This window comes from Pseudorca crassidens, chromosome 2 (assembly GCF_039906515.1).
Source record: "Pseudorca crassidens isolate mPseCra1 chromosome 2, mPseCra1.hap1, whole genome shotgun sequence".
In the NCBI taxonomy this organism is placed as follows: domain Eukaryota; kingdom Metazoa; phylum Chordata; class Mammalia; order Artiodactyla; family Delphinidae; genus Pseudorca; species Pseudorca crassidens.
The window spans coordinates 95,963,664-95,970,376 of NC_090297.1; positions in this window are offsets into that span (position 1 = coordinate 95,963,664).

Here is a 6,713-nt window from a genome sequence, read left to right on the forward strand (position 1 = left end):
CTTTAGACAAGCAGTTTTTAAATTACTGAGTGGTTTTCTCTATGGGACCACTGCACGGTATGTGGACTCACCTCCACCACTCCTGTAAATTTCTCAGTTGCCTTAGAAGGCTGTACCCGGCCAGTAGGAGCTCTGTCCCTTATCTTCGGAGCTGAAAGCTCTTATATGATATCTTCACTTTTATTCCAACAAACTCTGTTAAAGTAGCTAATTAAAGAAAAACACCAGGCCAGCCCCCTACCTAGTCACCCAGTCCAAACCCTCTCAGTGTCTTTCAACGGAGCAACTTTCTCACTGTCTTTCAACTGAGAATCCAGGTACCTCTTCCTGCACTGCCCTAAGTTCAGAGAAACCTTCTCCTCATAGCAAGGAGCTTACCAACCATCAAATAAAACTCAGGATCATCAACCAAGATGTGAGATCTGAAACCAGGAGAGACTTACCCAGTTGACTGGACTTGCTAATGAGGTGTATAGGCACAAGGAGACTTTGCTGGTACCAAGGTTCTGGATCCTTGTAGAGTTCAGGGGAAGGAGAGAAGTTTGCTCTGGGTCCCTTTGTGGTCACCAAAACTGTTAACCAAAAGAAAGATGCACAATGTAAGAGCTGTGAGTTTAAGTTTTATTCAGCATCTTGCTGAGGACTGTAGCCCAGAAGACAGTCGCTCAGTAGCTTGGAGTAAACTAATCCAAAGAGGTGGAGGGAGAAGCCAGTTTATATGTGATTTTTAGCTAGGGAATATGTACAGTCAAGCATACATCTTGGCAAAAGATCACTGCTAGTCACAAAGGACAGATACCTCAAGTTAATGATTTAAGTGTTTTCCTATGTATGGGAAGGTGCAAGAATATGGGGTCATTAAAATTCTTCTTGAGATATACATCTAAGAGGTCTGCAAGTCCAAAGCACAGGGCATCCTGTTATTATAGTCATTTCCTCTGTCTGGAGCACAGAGTACGCTATCAGTCCGCAACTGCAGTGCGTCAATCCTTGTAGAACTGGGTGATGAGCAATGCTCTCTATTCTTCTTTGTTTACACCTCCCTCCATATGGTCCCAGCCTTTCTCTGACACTTTCTTTGTACTTAGAAGTTTACTTCACTAATCTTATCATGATGTGCAAAAGCCCAAAGGTTTGATACAACGGGTCTTCTGCAGCCCAGTGAGGTTTCTGCGCCCCAATCCACTGCTTTGAATCTTTCCAGCACATTCTTTCTGGCTTATGGTCTCTCTCGGGTGTATCAGTTACCTTGTTGACACCACTTCAAGTGTTTATAAGATCTACTTACACTGAAATATTCTGGCCTTGTGAAGTTGCATTTCTTGCCAATAAGGGATGCAAGGGACACAAAGCGTTCTAAGAAATATCCACTGTGCTTTGTGTGTGAGGGTCCTTTGCTTACTGCCAAGTTTGTCTAGTATCAGCTCCCACAGTGTTTGGAAACAGTCTTGGATCGCTGTCGGATCTTCCGGTCCTGTGGTTTCACTCTGCAGGCTTTTCAGGCAGTGCGGTGTCCTGGGTAGCACTGGGCCTTGGGGTTGGCTGGACTTAATCAAAAACATTTCAGTGACTTACTAGCTGTGTGTCCTTGGGCAAGTTACTTAATTTCTCTGAGCCTTAGTTTCCTCATCCATAAAATGGGGGGAGAAATATGTAATTTTTGAGAATTCATTGGGAGATGTTTTGAGAATTCATTGAGAGAGTATATGTAGTAGATGTGATTGGCACCCAGAAATATTGGCTGGGATTATTAGTCAATGCAAACAGACCCCTCCTTTACAGAGGAAGACAGCTTTTTTCCAAACATCTTTGGCTGCCAAGAAGTTATTGTTCCCCAAGACATCCAGGAGCAGAGGTCAGGGAGAGGGGTATTTCAGGGTGCAGGGGAGAGGCGTTGCCACGTGGTGCTAGGGACCTGCACCCTCAGACAAAAGTAGGAGAAAGGCCATTTCCAACTTCTGCTGGTTTGAGGAGCTGGGCCCTCCATCTGGGCTGGGTGAGGCAGAGGCAGCGTTGTTCTGAGGAATTAGGTAAAAGGCCCGCAGCCAAACGTGGGATAACAGAGCTTTGAGGGGCCTTAGATGAGCACTCAGACCCCAGTCTTAGGAGAGTGGCTGCAGACCCCACAGGCAGCGAGCCAGGCCCGGCCTGAGGGTGACACACACTCACGGAACATTCGCCACGTGCAAGGCACTGATCAAAGTGCTTTTCACATGTTAGGAGATTCAGTTTCCCAAGCCACCCCCCATTAATGGCTTTTGTGAAATCCGAACTTTGTCTATTTTGTTCACTGTTGAATTTCACAAGAGTTCCTGCCACATAGTTGATACCTGGCACAAATTCGGTGAATGAACAAACCCTGTGAGGTTTGCCAGAGGAAATTCAAGTATGCAGAGAGATTAAGTAATTGCCCAAGATTCCCCAGCTGGTAAAGGGCCAAGTCAGGACTGGAACCCAGGCCACAGTGAGAAGCTGTCTGCAAGCCTCTGGATTCCCAGTCCCCCCACTGCCTGTTTTCACAGAACGTCTGACCAGTTTCTTTCCCTTCTTGTGACCTGCTTACTTGGAGCTTTTCCTACCTTGGCTATCTGTAGATATTTGTAACCTCAGGAGAGTTACGTTTGGGGCACTTAGCTTCACCGACCCTTGATTTCCCATTTTCACAGAATACAGTTTTCCTATATGTCAATAAAAGGTCTGGTTTACAAGTTTGCAGACTCTAGTTTTTCCTGACAAGGGTGTTGCAGGGAATTAGATCTCCAGGGTTGAAGGCTGGTGGATTTGCATCCAATTGGAAATCCTTCTGGACTGTCCAAGCGTGTTCTGCACGTTCAGTGAGGATGTGAGAAATGGGTGTGATGGTGTCTGAACCTGTCCTTCCTTCTGGGCAGCCTGTGAGGGTGTTATTGAGTCCAAGCTTGTACTGCTTACCACACGACAGGCCAATGAATCGAGAGACGAGCTGCTGGGCAAGGAATAGCGACTTTATTCGGAAAGCTGGAAGACCGAGAAGATGGTCTGGAAGAACCATCTTGCCTGAGTTAGAATTCAGCCTTCTTTTATACTAAAAGGTTTGGGAGTAAAGTCCTGGTTCTGGTCAGCTGGAGGGCATGTGTTAGTTTCTTCCTCCCTGCAGTCATTCACAGGTGGGCCTGGTCAGGGTGTTTCCTGTGAGCTAAACAAAGGTATTTTAGTTTAATGCTCATTACCTGGGAGGCAGGGCTCCCAGAAATGGGCCATTATGTATAATTTAAGCTTACAGGTGACTTGTAATCACTAATCCCTTTAGTGATTAACTTGTAATAGCAAAGTTTCTTCCCTATTACAAGGGGTCATCTGTTAGAGAAGAAACTAACTTGGAAATAAATCAAGGATAAGCTAGAAAGAGAGTAGCCACCGGTGTGGCTGGGTCTCCACTTCACTTTGGGGGCTCTTCTGCTCCCCACCTCTCCGCGCCGTCCCTCCTCTCCCTCTACCCACTTCTCACCATTTCCCCTCCCGCCTCAGCCCCGGAACCGCTCATTCTCTGGTTCTGGAGCCTGGAGGGCTTTGAGCATTGCCCTGCCCAGCCTGGGGATGTTCTCTCCAGTCTGGGCCTCTCAACCCTTGCTGCCCATCAGCAGCATTTGTGGGTCTGGAATAAATATATGCAAGTGCCCTGTACCACCACCCTCCTCAGATTCGAATTCAGGAGGTCTGGGGGAGAGTTGAGGGATGTGCATTCACAGACTCTGTCCACCGGTGATTCTGATGCGGGCCTTGATTGACAAACTGCTCTTCTGTCTTGCCAGGTTTCCTTAACTTGGGATTATATGACAAAGAGATGAAAGGATGCATTTAGAGTTACTGTGCTGATTCTGTGAAAAGAACTAATGTGCTCAGGAGGCTTACTTGGGATTTTCTTCCCCAGCTTTATGGAAGTAGATATAATTGACACATACCATTGCATAAGTTTAAGGCATACAATGTGATGATTTGATGTATGTATATGTTGTGAAATGATTACCAAAGCAAGGTTAGTTAACAAATCCACCCCCTCACATAGTTACCATTTCCGCACAGTGTGTGGTGAGAATATCTAAGATCTACTCACTTCGAGTAGACTTTCGAGCAACTTTTGAGTGCACGATGCAATATTGTTTACTATGGTCCCCATGCTGTACGTTAGGTCCCGGGAATTTGTTCCTCGCACAGCTATAAGTTTGTACCCTTCAACTAACACCTCCTCACTTCCTCCACCTCCAAGTTCCTGGCAACCACCAATCTATTCTGCTTCTCTGAGTTTGGTGTTTTTAGATTCCACATATAAGTGAGATCATACAGTATTTGTCTTTCTTTGTCTGACTTATTTCAATTAGCATAATGGTCAAGGTCCGTCCATGATGTCACAAATGGAAGGATTTCCTTTTCCTTATTTTTTTCAAGGCTGAATATCATTCCCGTGTGTGTGTGTGTATATATATATATATATATACACACCATATTTTCTTTATTCATCTGTCGACACTTAGGTTGTTTCCACATCTTGATTGTTGTGAATAATGCTGCAATCAACATGGGAGCACAGGTATCTCTTTTTTTTTTCTTTTTGCGGTACGTGGGCCTCTCACTGCCGTGGCCTCTCCCTTTGCGGAGCACAGGATCCGGATGCGTAGGCTCAGCGGCCATGGCTCACGGGCCCAGCCGCTCCGCGGCATGTGGGATCCTCCTGGACCAGGGCACGAACCCGTGTCCCCTGCATTGGCAGGCGGACTCTCAACCACTGCGCCACCAGGGAAGCCCCCCAGGTATCTCTTTGAGGTAGTGATCTCATTTCCTTCAGATAAATACCCACAAATGGGATTGATGGATCATATGCTGGTTCTATTTTTAACTTTTTGAGCCGCCTCCATATTGTTCTCCATAGAAGCTGTACCAATTCACATTCCCACCAATAGTGCACAAGGGTTCCCTTTTCTCTATATCCTCACCAGCATTTGCTATATCTTATCTTTTTGATAGCCATTTTAACAGGTGTGAGGTGATATTTCATTGTGGTGTTAATTTGCATTTCCCTGATAATTAGTGATGTTGAGCACCTTCTCATGCACCTGTTAGTCATTTGTATATCGTCTTTGGAAAAAATGTCTATTTGGGTCCTTTACCCATTTTTTAATCAGGTTTTGGGGGGGTTTGCTATTGGGTTGTATGAGTTACCTATCTTGGATGTTACCCTCTTATCAGATATATGGCTTAGAAATGTTTTCTCCCATTCTGTGAGTTGCATTTTCATTTTATCGATTGTTTCTTTTGCTGTGCAGAACTACTTGGGATATTGTAACCCATATGTTCCCAATCTACGTTGAGATAAGGTTTCATTTTTACGCTGATTTGTGAATGGCAGGAGCCTCTTTGACCCAGGTGCCAGCTCATATATACTTCCTTTCTGCTAGCTGCCCAGAGCACTGCTCTATGAGTGTCCCCTGTTCCCCTGCTCTGACTCCAGTGTGACGGCCTCGAGCTGGGCACAGCTGTCTCCTGTGGTGACATCCTTCATACCCCAGTGTTTCCACTTCAGAGCCTTGAACTGAAAGCAGGTGGAAAGCAGTTAACAAGACCTTCCTCCAGGTGTGAGAATAATGGAAGGAATTACCATCATTGCTATCATCATCATCTTCACAGCTAACACTGTGCGCCAGGCAGCTCCAACTGCTTCATTTCATCCTCACAGCGACCCAATGAGGTAGGTACTGTTATTATCCCCATTGAACAGATGAGGAAACTAATGTCTCAACCTCAGCAGCTAAGCCAAAGAAGCTAGTGTGTCTCTAGGAGGGTTTACGGGTAGTAGCCACAGGCACAAACCTTACTGAGAGTCCCATGTAACTCTCAGAAGACTTTAAACAGCAGATGCAAATTCAGCCTCTATCAGCATGGCTCCCCACACCTGGGATTCCAGGTCAGATTGCCTCACTCCCCACTCCATCCCTCCCCCATCCTTCTCTTCCAGTCCTCTGACCATTAGTGGAGCAAATGGGGAACAAATATCCCCTTCGGGGAAATCCTCTCCCTTCCCCACTTCAAGGTGTGGTCTGACTCCAAAAACTCATGTTTGACAGGTGTCACCGTTCACCGTCACTTTTCTCAAGGTTTGGGTTGGGGCTTAAGTAAGCACTAAAGAGGGACATCCCAGCCCAGCTCTGAGGCTCTCACCTTGTCTGGGACACAAAAAGTTGCCATAAGATTAAAGCATAAGCACCTACTGACCCCCAAAGTATGAAGGAGGGCACGCCTCCCACGTTAAACAAAGTGATCTCTTTAGACAAAGAGGACAAACAATTTCTCATGGCAGTTCTTTTGTTTTTGGTCTTCAAAATCTCTTTAAGATGCTTAACCAAAAGCTGAAGTTCGTGCAATGGAGTGATTTTCCAATTTTGGTTTACATTTTGATGTTAAACCATCAACAAAAAAGTGGGAAGGGAATTAGAATAACATCACGAGCTAATTCTGATTAATGTCTAAAGGAGATGATTAGGGAGACAGTTTCTCACGTTCTGTAATTGCGCTAGCTAAAGAATATTTCAGGGAGGAAATTTTTTGAGTCTGAATTACTTTTAGAAGCTAGTTTCCTAACACTAATTAAAGAAAGCTGACTTGGACAGTTGGAGATTTTGTTTGTTTTATTTTATTTATTTATTTATTTATTTAATTAATTTATTTATTTATTTTTGCTG